Source organism: Canis lupus, chromosome 24 (genome assembly GCF_048164855.1).
Source record: "Canis lupus baileyi chromosome 24, mCanLup2.hap1, whole genome shotgun sequence".
Classification (NCBI taxonomy): domain Eukaryota; kingdom Metazoa; phylum Chordata; class Mammalia; order Carnivora; family Canidae; genus Canis; species Canis lupus.
The window spans coordinates 46014764-46033056 of NC_132861.1; the positions used below are offsets into that span (position 1 = coordinate 46014764).

At 49.3% G+C, this 18293-nt stretch overlaps 1 long non-coding RNA gene across 1 annotated transcript in view; it reads right to left on the bottom strand.

The window, feature by feature from the left end:
• Positions 1-436: 436 nt before the first annotated feature.
• LOC140616206 (uncharacterized) overlaps positions 437-18293 on the bottom strand; it is a 45012-nt gene continuing 27155 nt past the window's right edge. The window contains exons 2-4 of the long non-coding RNA XR_012016750.1: positions 2915-3086; positions 853-948; positions 437-609 (exon numbers count right to left, since the gene is read on the bottom strand). This is a non-coding gene — a long non-coding RNA (uncharacterized lncRNA). The remainder of the gene's footprint in view (positions 610-852; positions 949-2914; positions 3087-18293) is intronic.

Consider the following 18293-nt stretch of genomic DNA (forward strand, 5'->3'; position numbering starts at 1 on the left):
GGATAGGATTTTTGGCATAGTAAGTAAAAAGGCAAAAGGAAAGGAAGAATCAAGGAGGCAGCAGCTCCAGGAAGAGCTGCCTCGGGATGGAAGCCATTCCCCCGGTGCTGGTTGCGTCTGCAGAGATGGTGGATTTGGTGGGCTTGGCGGGCTTGGCGTGAAGGAGCTGCTGCTGAGCGTGTTGGCGATGGAGAGCCCCTGGATTGAGCTGTAGCTCCGGGAACGCGCCTCCCACTGCTGCAAAGGGGTAATGCTGTAGGAACGGGAAGGAGTGCTGGAGCATCCCACGGGATGCCCCCCAGCAAAGCAGGAAGGTTTGCAGAGAGCTGTGGCCAGTTTCACCAAAGCAGTTAAAATGCTGGGCGTGAAGCTGAGGCAAGAGCTTAGTAGTTGGTACGGCCCTGCCCCGCAGCCACCCAGCATCGATGCCCTGCCTTCTACATTCATTTGAACTTCAGTACTGTCCCCAGAGCTACTGTTTGTGCCCAAGATGCAGCTAATTGTAAGAAGATGGACTTACTGTGTCCCACACTGAGGAAACTAAAGCCCAGCAACTGCTGTGTGGATCTCTGGGCCACGCTGATTCCTCCCATCCAGTCACAGTCTCGTCTGGATAAAATAGAGAAGCACAGGGATCCCTGGGTGGTGCAGCGGTTTAGCGCCTGCCTTTGGCCCAGGGCGCGATCCTGGAGACCCAGGATCGAATCCCACGTGGGGCTCCCTGCATGGAACCTGCTTCTCCCTCTGCCTGTGTCTCTGCCTCTCTCTCTCTCTCTCTCTCTCTCTCTCTCTCTCTGTGACTATCATAAATAAAAGTTAAAAAAAAAAAAAAAAGCACAGAACAGTACCTACCTAAAGACGAAACGGTAAAGTTAGCTTCCAACAGACATTGCATGAAATCCTGAGAAGGAGCAGAAAGGAAGTTGTGTGTTGCACGCGCACAGCAATCTAGAAAGAATACGCAGAGTCTGTTGTGAGGCTGGAGTTGATATTTATAACCACTTTTCCACTACTTGGTCTACATTTCCTTTGCCCTCAACTGGGATCTTAGCTGGTTAGGATTCTTTTTTGGCACCGTTGATCCAAACCTTTATTCCTAAAGTGTCTGAATTAGTTGTCCTGCCTTGGTTTTCTTAGTTTTTCGTTCATCGTTGTGATTTCTAAGAGGGGCCTAGAGGGTTTTCAGGGTTCCAGCCACAGTCCTCCCTAACCCTGCCATGTAGCAGCACCTACGTTTCCCCTCTGCAGTATTCCTAACAGTAGAATCATGCCCCGACCAGCTTGTTGGTTCAGTGTCCTGATGAGCCCAAAATAGCCAGGTGAGCCTCAATTTGCAACCCAGTGAAGCCATTGCTGTGTTTCCTGGTGGAAACATTATTCCTTTTTTTTTTTTTTTATGATTTTTTTTAATTTTTTTTTTATGATTTATATCTATTTTTTTTTATTGGTGTTCAATTTACTAACATACAGAATAACCCCCAGTGCCCGTCACCCATTCACTCCCACCCCCTGCCCTCCTCCCCTTCCAACACCCCTAGTTCGTTTCCCAGAGTTAGCAGTCTTTACGTTCTGTCTCCCTTTCTGATATTTCCCACACATTTCTTCTCCCTTCTCTTATATTCCCTTTGACTATTATTTATATTCCCCAAATGCATGAGAACATACAATGTTTGTCCTTCTCCGACTGACTTACTTCACTCAGCATAATACCCTCCAGTTCCATCCACGTTGAAGCAAATGGTGGGTATTTGTCATTTCTAATAGCTGAGTAATATTCCATTGTATGCATAAACCACTGGAAACATTATTCCTTTGGAAACCAAGCCCTTCAAGCCAGCAGAGCCACCGTGAGTGGACTGGTGAGAGGAACCACTCCCGCCTCTATCCGTTGATTCCTGGACCCACAAATTCTGGCTACAGGAGAGTAGATTCATACAAAGCATATACTGCAGCCTTTAAGGTAGAACTCTGCCCTTTCGGGGTACTGTCTCCCCTCGGCATCATAGCTGAGTCTCCAATAGGCCACGTCACTCTATCCAGCACTTCTGTGTGGTGAGGGATGTGGTAAAGCCTGTGAGTTACATGATCGCAAGGCCATTGCCTGACTTCATTTGCTGTTAAATAAGGTTCTTTGATTAGAAGTACTATGTAGAATGCCATGCTGGTAAATAGGGCATTCCATCAATCCACGGATGGTTGTGCTGGGAAAAGTATTATGGACGGGGACTGCAAATCCACATCCAGAAGACGCAGCTACTCCCACTGTTTGCCAAAGAGCAATGGAACTGATCCAGTCCTTTCCTTTGAGCTCTGTCCTCCGCAGAGACCTGGATAGCCTGTGTTTTGATATTTCTCATCTTTCCTTGTCCCTGCCCCTGGGCCTTGGGTCTGCTTTCCCTTGGCTACAGTCCTGTCTGGTGCCAGTTGAAAGTGTCAGCCCTGGCACTTAGCCCCAGGCCTCGTTCCACCAGTGAACTCCCCTCTAAGATCCTTCTGACTCAAGCTCAAACGTCCTGGACAAATCATCCATCTCCATCCCAGCATCTCATAAAAAAGTACAGCTCTCTGATGTGTCAGCTGCGAAGGAAGAGAGTCCGCAGCTGGCTTCTGCAGGCCTCAGAATGTTCCTCCAGCACTGGCCTCCCACTTGGGAGCCTGGGCAGTATGGTGTGTGCGGTAGAGATGAACAGGAACCCTGAGGTGGTCCCCCCGCCAGAGCTCGCCATCTGAAGGGGACAAGCTCCGGGACACAGCAAGGGAGATGCAAAGGGAGGCGTGCAGAGTGTAGCGGGGGTGCTCAGGTGGGGCTGTAGCCTCCCAGGAAGGCCGGGGAGGGAGCAAGATCTCCTGGAGGATTGGGGGTTCCGATGTAGTCAGTGGGGCCCAGGCCAGCGGACAGGTAACCTTCACTCACCTGGATTCTCCAAGTGCAGACCTGGGCTCCATGCAGGAGGTGTCTCTATGGGGGAGGCTGGTGCTAAATGGTACCCGTTCGCGAACAGTCCATTGTGCTCGGCACTGTGATTGCTTCCCGTGCGCTTCACTTAGTCTCCCAGCAGCCCCGTGGGTAGATTGGTATGGTCTCCCTGTAACCGATGGTTAAGAAACAGGTTAGCACCTTGCAGAAGGTCACGAATCTTATAAGGACAGAGATGAGGTTGACCTTGGATCAGTTGAGCTCTGGGTTGCAAACCTCCTAATGGAGGGAGGCAACGGCTCACCTTGTCTATAGGCTGGTGTCCAGAGTGCACCTGGGCCCTCTGATGACACCATGACCCCTGCTGCTACAAGGGGGTTCCAGTGGGTGAGAGGCCCCCCAGCTGGCCACAGAGAATCAAGAGCAAGTGAGTAGAGTAGCTTCCCCTGAGGTCCAGTGAGGGACAGGAGGGCATGGTGGTGTGCTGGCAGGGTGACGTCTTATATCCTCTCCCCAACCCCATGCCGTCCTTCCGACACCAGGGAAGCCTCACCCCAGACCACACTGTGTAGATTCCACGACCATGAATATGTGACGTTCCTCTGCCCAAATCATTCTGCATTACCCCACCGTCTTGTCAGACCCTCTGCACCGGCTCTGTGGGAAGCAAATTCTCACCCCAAGAGCAAAACTTACAAATTTTTACACGCTCCCCCAGCCAGTGAACACAATGAGTTTTTGCACCCAGGGACTGACCTGACCTCCACCCTGGCCTCCGTCTGTGTGCGCCAGGGCTCAGAGCGCCCCTCCACCTACCGCTCTCTTGGGAACATGAGTCAAGGAGATCTGGTCCACGAACCCAAAACAGCAGGTGGATCAATTAAATGTCCCACAGCCGTAGATGTTCCTCCTGTCGCTGACTAGAGGACCGCTAACGCTGACGCCCAAGAGCCAGAGGCCTACCTCAGCCTTGGCCTCATTCTGCCCTCCCCAGACCCCACTCGCTCTCCACTCAGGATGGTCCCAAGAAGGCGGTGGGGGTCCTGCAAGGGCTGAGCACACGTGGTGGGGCCGGCCTGGCCCTGCCTGGCGCGGGGCTCCTGCGGGGCTCCTTGGGCCTGGCCTCTTCTCCCTGCTTGAAGTGCCCACCACGCCCAGCCTCTGCCGCCCAGGCCGTGCTCCGGGCCCCTCAGTGCTATCGCTAGTGCGGCGCCATATATGCTCACTCGTGCCCCACGGACCCCATGTGCACCTTGTCTCCTGATGGTTCTCACTTGACCCTTTTGACCTCCAAGGCCCTTCATTTCAAAAGGTAGGGGGTGGGCCCCGCCTGTGTGATGGAACAGCCAGAGGCCCCTGGCAGAGATCCCTGACCACCTCCACCTTAGCAGAGTGCTTCTTGGGAGGTTTGATTTATTTTTTTAAAAAAGATCTTACGTAGGGCTGCCCGGGTGGCTCAGTGGTTTAGCACCACCTTCAGCCTGGGGTGTGATCCTGGGGTCCCAGGATCGAGTCCCACGTTGGGCTCCCTGTGTGGAGCCTGCTTCTCCCTCTGCCTGTGTCTCTGCCTCTCTCTCTCTCTCTCTCTCTCATGAATAAATAAGTAAAATCTTTTTTTTAATTTTTTATTTATTTATTTATTTTTAGTAAAATCTTAAAAAAAAAAAAACTTACATATTTATTCATGAGAGACACAGAGAGGCAGATACACAGGTAGAGGGAGAAGCAGGCTCCCTCCGAGGAGCCCGATGTGGGACTCGATCCCAGGACCCCAGGATCACGCCCTGAGCTGAAGGCAGATGCTCAGCCACTGAGCCCCACCCAGGAGCCCCATCTTGGGAGGTTTTAACTGGCAGCCGAGACCCAGGCCCCGGCCTCGGAGGCGCCTCCCTCCCTCCTTCCCGCCTGCCCCTTAGAGTATGCCTTGGCTTCAGACAACCCCCAGCAACTGCCCCTCTGGGGTCCGGTGCTCTCACCTCCCCCCACCACAGCGTCCACAGCCCCGCCCAGGTGGGGTGGCTCCCTCCGATAACGAAGGTAAAAGAAACGCAGAAGAAAAAAAAGTTAAATTTCCCTCGCGCCCATGGGCAAGTACTCAAGTACTCGAGAGGAGCAGAGTGACCTTCCTCCAGGAGCTCAGCGCCTCGATGTGAAGGCTTTGCTGGAGGCAGAAGGCAACCTAGCAGGACCCCAGCCTGACCTCCAGGATCCTGGGAGCCTCCTCTAACCCGTGAAAATCCCTTTGGGAACTCCCTTTATCTCTACCCTCCTCCCCAGAAAAATGTTAGCAATCACCCTCCGAGCCTACGGGCCCCTGAAACCGGACAACCCCGGATGAAGGGTCCCACGACCGGGTTCTGCTAGACGGGGCTAAATGAACTCACCCTAACAGCAGCCAGCCCCTCGCGGTCCTGGAAACCCTGCTTCCAAATTTCTTAGAGACTGACGCCCTCCCTGACCCCCTCCCAACCGAGCACATAACCAGTCACCTCGTCGCCACCCGGGTGCAGCTTTTTCAGCCCACGGGTCCTGTCCCAGCACTTTCATAAAACCACTATTTTTGCACCAAAAATGATTCAAGAATTCTTTCAGCTGTTGACTCCCGAACCCCAATGTTTCACACCAACTCGACTGAGCCTGGCCCTGCTAACTGAGGGACTGCCCGTATTTCTTCAGTGAATGCCCTCGCAGGTTGAGTTCCCCCAGATACACCCCCTTTTTTTTTTAAGATTTTATTTATTTATTCATGAGAGACACACACACACACACACACAGAGAGAGAGGCAGAGACACAGGCAGAGAGAGAAGCAGGCTCCCTGTAGGGAGCTCAATGCAGAACTTGATCCCAGGACCCCGGGATCACCCCGTGGGCAGAAGGCAGATGCTCAACTGCTGAGCCACCCAGGTGTCCCCAGATACACTCTTTCTTCCTGCTTCCACACAGCCCATCTCCTGCTGTGGGAATCGCCCTCTCCACCCTATGCCTGCTTCTCTCATCCTTCAGATAGATAATTGCTTCCTCCAGGGAGCCCTCCTGGCCCCCTCCTGCCTGAATTACAGGCAGGCCCCGTGTTCCTACGGTGCTGGGTGCATGCCCATGCCCTTGTCTGTTCCTCCCCCTGGGGTGGGGGGCTTCCACGATGGCAGGGGCCACTCCTTGTCTCTGAACAGGGCTGGGCTGGAGCAGACCCCCGCGGACACTGGCTGCCCAGAACACCTCTGCCAAAAGCAGATTTACAAAATGCCTAAGTCATCATCATTGTATTCCGCACAGCACTGCTTCTGCCCAAAAACCTCGTTTTATAGCAAATGAAGTGCAGTGATAGGCTCATGCTCACGGGGTCCCCTGGGCTCACCTGCGGCCCATCACCCCGAGGCAGTGGTATGAAACTTGATCTCTGCGTTCGAATTTCATTCACTGGCAATTCATAAATTCTCGCTGTTTGTGGTAGCTGTTCCGATGATTTGCTTGGATTTTCCAGGCATGTGGATAATCTTATCTTCTAATAGTGAAAGTGTTCACTTTCTCCTTTCAAATGTGTATACCTCTGTCTTCTCTTCCCAAATTGCATTGCTTAGCACCCCCAGTCCGTTCTTAAATCATACTGCCAAAGGTGAGCCTTTGCTCTTGCTCCTGATTTGGTGGGAATGCCCCTGACGGTCCCCATTAAATGCCAGGCTGCGTTTGGAGCTAAGATATATTAATCCTGTTAAAGAAGACAAGGAAAGGTGTAAACGTTATAAAGCAGAGTGTATGTACGATTTTTTTTTAGCCAGTTCCCTTAATATAATGCACATTTGGATTAATTCCAGTCATTTGCTAATGGGAAGAAACCAGCAATAACTAACTTGTATGTATCTCCATCATTTTGCACATGTATAAGCATCTCTGCAGGATAAATTCCTGGAAGTGGAATTGCTAGGCTAGGTCAAAAAGTAGATGGATTTGATCATTACAGCCAAATGTCTCAGCAGCTCACACGCTCATCAATGATGTATCTGTTTCCTCACAGCCCATTGTGATACTGTGATTTATAAGAAAAATATAGGGGCACCTGGGTGGCTCAGTCAGTAAGCATCCAACTCTTGGTTTTGGCTCAGGTCACGATCTCAGAGTTGTAAGATGGAGCGTGTGTTGGTCTCCGAGCTGGGCATGGAGCCTGCTTGAGATTCTCTCTCTCTCCCACTCCCTACCCCCTCAGCTCACACTCTTTCTTTCTCTCTCTAAAAAAGAGAAAAAGATGTATTTGGTCATTCAGATAACCAAAATGTATTTCGCATATTTCTATTTGAGTTTTGCTCCTGGAATTTGCTGAGCAACAAGACCAATGGAAGCGTCTTTTGTTATAATATTTGGTCTCTTGTCCTCAGTTCCTGAAATCTATCCAGAAACACAAAGGTGAATGGGTGTCTTGTTATTCACAACAACCCTCCCCTTTACCTGTGGGACCTGCTGCCATCCCCAGGTAGACAGTGTCAGAACTCAGTTGAATTGTAGGACACTCAGCTGGTGTCTGAGCATTGCTTGCTGAGGTGGGGGGCTCCCCGAACCTCCCCTCACACACACATTGGAATTGGGAGCAGAATGCAAACAACTACCAAGAGTGTATCTTATAAAACTTTTTGATTTATGCTAATTCTGATAGGTAAAAAAAAAATCCCAGTGTCATTCTTTACGAGTGAGATTGAGTTTCTTTCATATATTTAAGAACAATTTGTTTTTGTTTTTTTTTTATTTATGATAGTCACACAGAGAGAGAGGCAGAGACACAGGCAGAGGGAGAAGCAGACTTCACGCACCGGGAGCCCGACGTGGGATTCGATCCTGTATCTCCAGGATCGCACCCTGGGCCAAAGGCAGGTGCCAAACCACTGCGCCACCCAGGGTTCCCAAGAACAATTTGTATTTGCTTTTCTGATCACATATTGACCAATTTTTTCTATTGAATGGATAGTCCTTCTCTTAATAACTTCTAGGAGTTCTTTGTGTATTAAGGAGACTATCCCTTTGCCTGTCCAGTGCAAGAACCAACAAGCTAGTAAGGAGTCCAGGGTGGCTTATCCGATGTGGTAGGATGGAATCACTATTCTGTTGGTGGCCAAGGATGGGCTAGAGAGACCAGGATGAGTTGTATCTTTTTTTTTTTAAGATTTTATTTATTTCTTCATGAGAGACAGAGAGAGAGAGAGAGAGGCAGAGACACAGGCAGAGGGAGAAGCAGGCTCCATGCAGGAAGCCCCATGTGGGACTTGATCCCAGGACTCCAGGATCACGCCCTGGGCCGAAGGCAGGTGCTAAACCACTGAGCCACCCAGGGATCCCCTGAGTTGTATCTTCTTAACAAGCAAATCTGTTGTATGCAGGTAAGGTTGGCTCTAAAGTGGCTGCCCATATAACTTATTATGGGATCTCTAGGGTCTAAGAAGACAAGATGCTATTAGGGCAATGTGAACATTTTTTTCACTCTCCTCCCAATGGGAGGAGCTACAGTGTGTCCTGCTTGTGGTAGCTGATGATAGGTCCAGCTCCACTGTCTCCTGTCCCTCTGGACTGTGTGAGCAAGGATTCTGGCCATGATATGTTGACATGCTCAGTTCCTTTCCCTGTCCATGAATCACCCTGTCTCCCCTGGACAATCCTCCGCTCTGATCTGCCGGGCTACCAAGTGCTTCCATCTGCTCTGAGTGGAATCACTGACCACCAGAGGCACAAGAGTTCTCTTCTAGACTGTTTGGTTGTGCCCAATGTTTTCACATACAGAGTCTTGCTGCTATCTCTTCGGACTGGCTGGTCTTTCCTTTTATGACTTCTGGAGTTTGAATCATACTTGAAAGGCCTTCTCTGGATCTACTGACAGAGAAAGGCAAAGGTTTGGAAGAGTTCCAGAGCCTCAGTGGTGGTGGTGGTGGGGGGGGGGATTGGAAACCAACTACACACCACAGAAGGACTCTTCAAGGAGAGCCTGGCTTGCTGCTCCAAACCAGGATGGAATAAGTCCAGTTAGGGTCTCCAGGCTCAGGAACAGGCCGAGCTGGTGAGGTTGAAAATGAAGTGCAGTCCAGAGAATGGAGCTGGCCACCAGTGACTATGTGACTGGCCAAGAGAAACACGCAGGCAAGAGGAAGGTGACTCATGGCAGAGCAAGGAGTTCTCAAAGAGGCCAAACAGCAGACAGAGGAGGAATGTCAGAAGACTGGAAGGAAAGGGCCACAGGTACATGATCCAAGAAGAGAGTGGCTCCAGGAGATGGCAAAGACCAGAGGGTGGGCCCGGGGAGGCCGAGGGACCACCAGGGAGGACAGCGATGTCCTGTGTCCAATGACACAGGCTGAAGCTCAAAGGGAGACCAAAGCCGTATAAAGCTTGCACACCCCATGACTTCCCCAGACACACCTCAGCCCTGAATGAGCATCACACTCGCCAGTGTCTGGGCCCAGGCATCTGTTATTCTAACAATTCCTGTTGTATCTTAAGTCCCTGTTAATCTACTTTATACTGTATGGGGCGGTGGGGGTATGAATGAAGCCCGAGAAGACCAGGAGCCCCTGTGGTTCATCCAAACCTACCCTCATGGACTCCCCAACCTATGCCTGAAGCCTCAGCTTATAGCCCCGGAGCCATCATCAACTTAGACCTGGTGCAGCCTCAGGGCGGATCTAGGCGCAAGCCTGGGTTCAGAAGTGTCACTCCGGCAGCATGTCAGTCAACTCATGTCAATGAGTCCACTGTCTGGTAGCAAAGTGTCTGCCAGGGAAAGAGCAGGTGCAGATGAAAGCCGAGGTCTCCAGGAAGAACTGCAGTTTGCTGTAGTTGCCTTCCTGCAACATGCATCCTCTACTACTGCCGTCAAAAGCCCGTCAAAATCCTATGAGATGTGGGGCACCTGGGAGGCTCAGTTGGTTAAGCATCTGCTTTCGGCTCAGGTCATGATCCCAGGGTCCTGGGATCGAGCCCCACATCAGGCTCCCTGCTCAGTGGGAGCCTACTCCTTTCTTCCTCTGCTGCTCCCCCTACTTGTGCTCAATATCTCTCTCTCTCTGTTAAATAAATAAGTAAAATTAAAAAAAAAATATATGAGATGCTAGAACAAACCCTGTAGTGCCAGGTTAGAGGAGGAGACACCAGTATGAGATTACGTTTACTCTATTTTTATTGATTGATTTGATTTTTAAAGATTTTATTTATTTGAGAGAGAGAGAGCAGGAGCACAGGTGGAGGGGCAGATGGAGAGGGAGAAGCAGACAACCTACTGAGCAGGGAGGCTGACTTGGGGCTTGATCTCAGGACCCTGAGATGACTTGAGGCGAAGGCAGATGCCCAATCGAGTGAACCACCCAGGCGCCTCCTTGAGAGAGCAAACAAGAGGGGTGGAGAGTATAAGCAGGGGAGAGGGCCAGAGAGAGAAACAGGCTCCCTGCTGAGCGAGGAGCCTGATGATGGGGGGCTGGATCCCAGGACCCTGAGATCATGACCTGAGCTGAAGGCAGATGCTTAACCAGCTGAGCCACCCAGGCCCCATATGTTTACTTTAACACACACACATACATATATAGAGACAGAGATACTGCCATAAATAGAGGTATGTGTGTGTATATGGCATCGGTGGGTCTCGTCGATATCATGCACCCCAATAGGATGTGATGAGAACAATTCACCTCTGAGGTCTTCTTCCCCCATATCCATAACCTGTCTGTCTACTCATGAGAAAAGATCATAAAATCTTAAAATCAGGGATGGCTGGGTGGCTCAGTGGTTGAGCGTCTGCCTTTAGCTCAGGGCACGATCCCAGGTCTGAGGATCGAGTCCCCATCGGGCTCCCCGGGGGGAGCCTGCTCCTCCCTCTGCTTGTGTCTCTGCCTCTCTCTGTGTCTCTCATGAATAAATAAATAAAATCTTTTTAAAAAAATCTTAAATTCATAAAAATCCCACAATGAGGAATATTCTACAAAATACCAAAATACCTGACCAGGACTATTCAAAAGTGTCAACATCATAAAAGACTGGGAAGAAAAAAAAAAAAAAGACTGGGAAGGACCTAGAAACTGTTATAGATTAGGAGAAACTAAGGGGACAGGATGGCTGAATGTACTGTGGGAGCCTGGACCGGAGAAAGGACACCAGTGGAAAACCTGGGGGAATCTGAATGAAGTCTGAGGTTTGGCTCGTGGTCGTGTACCAATGCTAACTTCTTGGTTTTGATCAGGATGCCATGGTTAGGCAAGATAGTAACATTAGGAGAAGCTAGGTGAAGGGTACAGAGGAACTTAGTGTACTATCTTTGCAACTGTTGTATAAATCTAAAATTATTTCAGGGGTGCCTGGGTGGCTCAGTCGTTAAGCATCTGACTCGTGATTTCACATCGGGTCATGACCTCAGGGTCGTGGGATGAAGCCCCTTGTGGGGCTCCAGGATCAGCACAGTCTGCTTGTCCCTCTCCCTGCTCCTCCCCCTGCTGTCTCTCTCTCTCTCTCTCTCTCTCTCTCTCTCTCTCACTGTCTCTCCAATAAATAAGTAAAATCTTTAATAAAATAAAATAATTTCAAAATAAAAAGTCCAAAAACTTGCATGAGGGGTGATGCTTGATTTAAATGCCTGGTGGATCTTGCTCCAAGACGGGGCCTGGGTTCCTTCCCTCCAGAACAAGTTCCTAAGCCTGACAAGAAATGAATGTGAGGACACCTGGGTTGGTCAGTGGTTGAGTGTCTGCCTTCAGGTCAGGGCATGATTCCAGAGTCCTGGGATCGAGTCCCACATCGGGCTCTCTGCAGGGAGCCTGCTTCTCCTTCTGTCTATGTTTCTGCCTCTCTCTGTGTGTCTCTCATGAATAAATAAAATCTTAAAAAAAAAAAAAAAGAAATGAATGTGAGTCCCACTTGGTACAAGGGAAACATTTTTGTGAGCTCAGCTCAAAAAGACCATGCTATGAGATCAAATGGGACATCCTCATCCCACCCTGACCGCAGCAGGAGGAAAGGTGGGGGGGCCCCAACTGGCAGGTGGTAAAGAAAGCAGCCCCAGAGAGGAGATGTGGCTCCCAAAGGACCAGCAGGAAGAGGACAGGGTGGGCACCCCCAAGAGCAGAAAACATAGCCCATTGTGCCCCTCAAGGAGCCCCTCCTGACCTCCCACCCTGGATGGGCTCTGGGTGGTCTGCACGAGTCAGAGGGGCTGGAGTCTGAAATGCAGGAGGCACTGCCCCCAGCTTTGGGTCACCGATGGGCCAGTGAGCAGACTGTCCCCTCCCAGGCTAAGGCATGACAAGGTGGTCACAGATCAACAAAAATCATGGCAAAAAGTCAGGAAAAGGGCACCATGCCAAGACTAAGCTGAATCTCTGGAACAACTATTGGTAACATATAAATCCAAAACAAGCTGAGGCTTGCAAAAACCACCACGGGCAGTAGAGAAGACCTTTTAGTTGATGATCAGAGCATAAAAGGAACAGGAGACAATTGGTGTGAGGTTAACAGAGGAAGAACAATCAGATTTCTTGGTCGGCAAATGGTTCATCCCAAGGGTAGACCAGATGGCTGTTAAGACCCCGGTCAGTCCTAGAACCTGGGAGGTGGAACTGGAGTGGCGGGTGCACATCGCACCCCCGCTGCCTCTGTAGCTACCCCGGCAGCGGTGGCAGACAGGCGATTGGGCTGTGGTCGGCTGGCGAATTATGCCCTGGCACTTGTGGCAACAGGCAGCCTCCCAGTTTGGCCGAGAAGGTGCCACATGTCCAGGCTCTGAGGCCCTGGTCTCCTGGGACATGCTCATAGCTTATTTATAAAACGATGGATCAGTGGTAACTTTTTCCAGACTGCAGCTGCCAGGAAGGGGGAGACAGGGGTGCTTTGAAACCCACCATGAGCAACACAGGAAATTCCTCAAGGCCCAGGTCAGCATGACACGAGATATCAAGCGTCCCTGCACCTGTCATGCCTCTGCCTTCTCTCCTAAGACCCGGAGGCCCAGGGCTCACTAAGTGCCTCCTGCCGGTGCCTTCCCTTCCGCGGCCCCTCTCCCGGTCAGGGCCAGGCGGCCCAGGGCCTGCTGTGGAATGCCCTGCTGTGCCAGGCTTCCCTCCCCACCCGCGACAGCACCGTCGTCGTGAGGTGCCTCTCTGCACGCACCTTTGCCCTCCGCCTCGGCCCTACCAAATCCCCTTTATCTCCCTTTCTAGACAATTTCTTATTTAAAAAAAAATGCTCACTTGATAAACTGTGAGACACCCATATAATGCGATATTCGTCAATAAATAAAAGAAATAAGCTATCAAGTCATGAAAAGATGTGAAGGAATTTTATTTTTTTTAACAAATGTTCATAACAGCATTCTTTTTTAGTTTGTTTTTTAAGATTTTATTTATTTACTCGTGAGAGACACACAGAGAGAGGCAAAGACACAAGCAGAGGGAGAAGCAGGCTCCATGCAGGGAGCCCTGTGTGGGACTCGATCCTGGGACTCTGGAATCACGCTCTGAGCCAAAGGCAGACGCCCAGCCACTGAGCCACCCAGATGTCCTTTTTTTTAAAATTTGACAGAGAGCACAGGTAGGGGGAGTGGGAAAAGGAGAAGCAGGCTCCCCCCTTAGCAGGGAGCTGGACACGGGGCTCGATCCCAGGACCCCAGGATCAAGACCTGAGCCGAAGGCAGACGCCTAACCGACTGAGCCACCCTGGCACCTGCATGGAGGAACTTTAAATGCATATTCGAAGTGACAGAAACCAGGCTGAAAGACTACATAGCATATGATTCCAACTATATGATATACTGGAAAAGGCAAAGCTACAGAGACAGCAAAACCCTCAGTGGTTGCTGTGGTAGCGGGGAGGATAAATAGGTGGAGCACAGAGGATTTTTAAGGCAGTGAAACTATTATTCTGTGTGATATCCCTGTGGTGGCCCACTCACTATGCTGTCATCACGGCCCATGGAACGGACAAGACCGAGAGGGAACCTAGTGTGAACTCTGGATGTTAGTTAATAATAATGTATCAATATCAGCTTGTCAATTGCAACAAACATACCACACTAAATCCCATGCTAAAATAGGGGAAATTGGGGCACCTGGGTGGCTCAGGTGGTTAAGCACCTGCCGTCGGCTCAGGTCATGATCTCAGGGTCCTGGAATCAAGCCCCGCATCTGGCTCCCCGCTCAGCGGAGAGTCTGCTTCCCCCTCTCCTCCCTGCTGGTGCTCTCTCTCTCTCTGTCTCTCCCTCAAATAAATAAACAGAATCTTTAAATAAAAATAAAGGAAACGGGGGAGAGGGGATTTGGTGACTGTATACTTTTTGCTCAATTTTTCCTGCACACCTAAAACTGCTCCATTACAGAAAGTACAGATAGGCCCCCCCCCCAAAAAAAATCCATTATCTCATTTATTCAGAAAAGCCTTATTTTTTTAAAGATTTTATTTATTTATAGATTTATAGATTTATTTATTTAATCACGAAAGACACAGAGAGGCAGAGACAGGCAGAGGGAGAAGCAGGCTCCTTGAGGGGAGCCCGATGCGGGACTCGATGGCAGGACCCCGAGATCTGATGGGAGCCGATGGCAGACACTGGACCACTGAGCCCCCCAGATCCCCCCTCCACTGTTTCCTTAGGACAGGTTGCCATCAGTCATCACTAGAAGTGCTGGGTTGAAGTGCACCCTCCATCTGCTTCAAGCAGCAGGGTGACCAGCTCCCAGCAGTGCAGCAGCTGCGTGGGTGCCCCGCCTGTGTCCCCCGGACACTCATTCCACAGACAGCAGGCTGCTTTTGCTCGCTGTGGGCATGCGTCTCCGCTTTGGGACTTATTCCTCTTGGCCGGGGAGCACACTTGGCCAACACACGGGTAAACTAGAGGTCCCAGCTGGTTAGTGCGCCTGGAGACAGCAGCCTCCATTTAACGGTGGCCTGGGAGCTGCCCTATAAACACCCTGCTTCTTGGCCTCTCCACTGAGATAACTTGGCAGCCTCTGTGATGCTGTATCCCTGAGTCCCCCGGTGGGATTAAGTTCCCGTTGCCCCCAGGGGAGAGTGGCTTCATATCACACGCTTCCCTCCCCTGCCTCATTTCCATGGCTCTCCTCCTGGAATCACTTTTTTTTTTTTTTTAAAGATTTTTAAAAAGATTTTATTTATTTATTTATTCATGAAAGACAGAGAGAGAGAGGAAAGACATAGGCAGAGAGAGAAGCAGGCTCCTCGCAGGGAGCCTGATCCAGCTCCTGCAGGGAGCCTGCTTCTCCCTCTGCCTATGTGTCTGCCTCTCTCTGTGTCTCTCATGAATAAATAAATAAATCTTTAAAAAACAACAACAACGATTCTCAGCCCCTGAGCCATCCAGGCGTCCCTAAGATTTTATTTATTTGAAAAAGAGATCACGAGTGAGGGGAGAGAGAAGGAGAGGAAGCAGAATCCCCTCTGAGCATGGAACCCAATGTGGAGCTCAATTCCAGGACCCCTAGATCATGACTGGAGCCAAAGTCAAATGCTTAAACACCTGAGCCAGCCAAGTGCCCCTGGAATCCCTTCTCCAGCCACTTGCTCTGAATCCTTGTCTCAAGGCCTGCCTCTAGGGGGAACTCCAACTAAGGGACAGAGGGGATTTATTAAGAAGATACAGAGGATAGAAGGCTTCGGGGTTGGTGTGATTCACAGGGTCCCACAATACCATCGGGGACCCAGTCCTTCTCTTCACTCTGCCTCCCTCAGGACAGCTTCATCCTTGGCTCCATGTCTCACAGTGGCAACATGGTTGCTGCATCTCCAGGGTTCTTAATATATTCCATTCCTTCCAGAGAAGGAGGGAGGGTGCACGTCTGAGAGTCCTTGCCAAAGAACAAGTAATCTTTCCCAGCAGCCCCAGCAAACCTCCGCTTGACTGTCTTTGGCTCAAATAGGGTAAAGTGGCCAAACCAAAACCAGTCCTTTGGCCAAAGGAAGGGAACTTTACCCAGCCGATCTCTGTGGCAAGCGAGTGGGATTATCCTCCTTGGATTAAGATGATCACCCTGGGGGCACCTGGGTGGCTCAATGGTTGAGCGTCTGCCTTTGGCTCAGGTCGTGATCCTGGGGTCCTGGGATTGAGTCCTGCATTGGGGTCTCCGCAGGGAGCCTGCTTCTCCCTCTGCCTGTGTCTCTGCCTCTCTGTGTGTCTCTCATGAATAAATAAATAAAATCTTTAAAAAGAAAAAGAGATGATCACCCTGGGGTTTTTTTTTTCATAATATAGGACAAGGATATTAGTAATATTAAGAATCACAATATGAACTACACACTTTTGAAATGTTTTTTAAAGGTACTGGCAAACTGTTCTCCAGAAAATACGGTACCTGTTTTCCTTCACACTCTCCTACTCTAGGTTTTATTATTATTCTTTAATCTTTACTAATTTATATGTAAGAAATAATACCGTTCGGGGCACCTGAGTAGCTTAGTTGGTTAAGTGTCTGACTTCATTTTAGCTCAGGTCATGACCTCGGGGTCGTCAGATTGAGACTCATGTCAGGCTCTACCCTCATTGTGGAGTTGGCTTAGATTCTCTTTCCCTCTCTCTCTGCCCCCCACTTCCCCCCACCCCGCCTCCATATTTTCTCTCTCTCTCAAATAAATAAATAATTAATAAAAAAGGAACAATACTCTTCTATTTTGGACATTGTATTTGTGTTTTTTTTTTGTGTGTGTGTGTGTGTGTGTGTGTATGTGTGTTTTGTAAATTGCCTACTTATGCCCAGAGACAATTTTTCTATTAAAATAAACATCTTTTTAATTAATTTTTGAATAGCTCTTTAGAGATTAAAAGTACCAATCTCTTGTCATATCTGTTGCAAACATTTTTCCCAGGTCGTCATTTGCTTTTGAATGTTATTTATGGTACTTAAATTTTCTATCCGGTGAAGCTTATCAAATGTTTCCTTATGATGTTTGCTTTGGCTTTAGTTTTCTTGTTCTAAAGTTATGTGAACTTTAACCTATACCAAGTTTTCTTCCAGTAAATCTGCTGCTTTTTTGTTTGTTGGTTTGCTTTTGTATTAAATCCTGAAGACGTCTGGAATAAATGTGGCTTAACATATTGGATAGGTAGCTAAACCTTTTTTTTTTTTATGTGAGCCACGTTTTTTAAAATACCATTTGAAAAAAATAAAAAATAAAAATGAATAAATAAAATACCATTTGTAGGTGCGCCTGGGTGGCCCAGTCCATTGAGTCTCCAACTCTTGGTTTCAGCTCTGATACGGATCTCTGGGTCGTGAGATCAAGTCCCACAGCGAGCCCCACACTTGGTGTGGCATCTGCTTGAGACTCTCACCTTCTGCCCCTCCCACCCCCACGGTGCACATGCTCTCTCTCTCTTTCAAATTAATAAATAAATCTATTTTTAAAAAAGATTTTATTTATTTATTTATTCATGAGAGGCACACAGAGAGAGGCAGAGACACAGGCAGAGGGAGAAGCAGGCTCCCTGCTGGGAAGCCAATGTGGCACTGGATCCTGGGACCCCAGGATCACACCCTGAGCCGAAGGCAGATGCTCAACCACTGAGCCACCCAGGTATCCCAATAAATAAATTTTTTAAAAAAGTACACCATTTGTTAGGGACAGCAAAAAAATATAAATATATTTTTAAAGATTTTATTTATTCATGAGAGACACACAGAGAGAGGCACAGACACAGGCAGAGGGAGAAGCAGGCTCCATGCAGGGAGCCTGACGTGGGACTCGATCCCAGGTCTCCAGGATCAGGCCCTGGGCTGAAGACGACGCTAAACCACTGAGCCACCCGGGCTGCCCCCTTTTTAAAAAATTTTTAAGCCTAGGTCCTACAACCTTTTTGTTAAATTCATTCCAACGTACTTTATATTTTTTGTTGTTATTGCAAATATATTTTTTCATTATATTTTAATGACATTGTGGTAGAGAGAATAGGTATTGTGTTTGTATATTTCTTGTTTTTTTAAGGTTTTATTTCTTTATTTGAGAGAGAGAAAGAGCAGGAGAGATCACGAGCAGGGGCGAGAGGGAGAAGCTGGTTCCCCTCTGAGCAGGGGGCCCAACACGGGGCTCGATCCAGGGCCCCGGGATCATGACCTGAGCCGATGGCAGACGCTTCACCGACAGGCACCCAGGCGCCCGTGTACTGTGTCTGTATATTTCTCTTACAACCACCTTCTACTGAAAACCAACTTGTTCTAAAGTTATAGGCTTTGCAAGATACGTATGTGTGTGTACAATGTAGGTTTTGGGTTGTTTTTTTTTTTAAGATTTTATTTATTTATGAGACATGCAGAGAGAGGCAGAGACACAGGCAGAGGGAGAAGCAGGCTCCCCCGCAGGGAGCCCGATGCGGGACTCGATCCCAGGACCCCGGGGTCACCACCTGAGCCGAAGGCA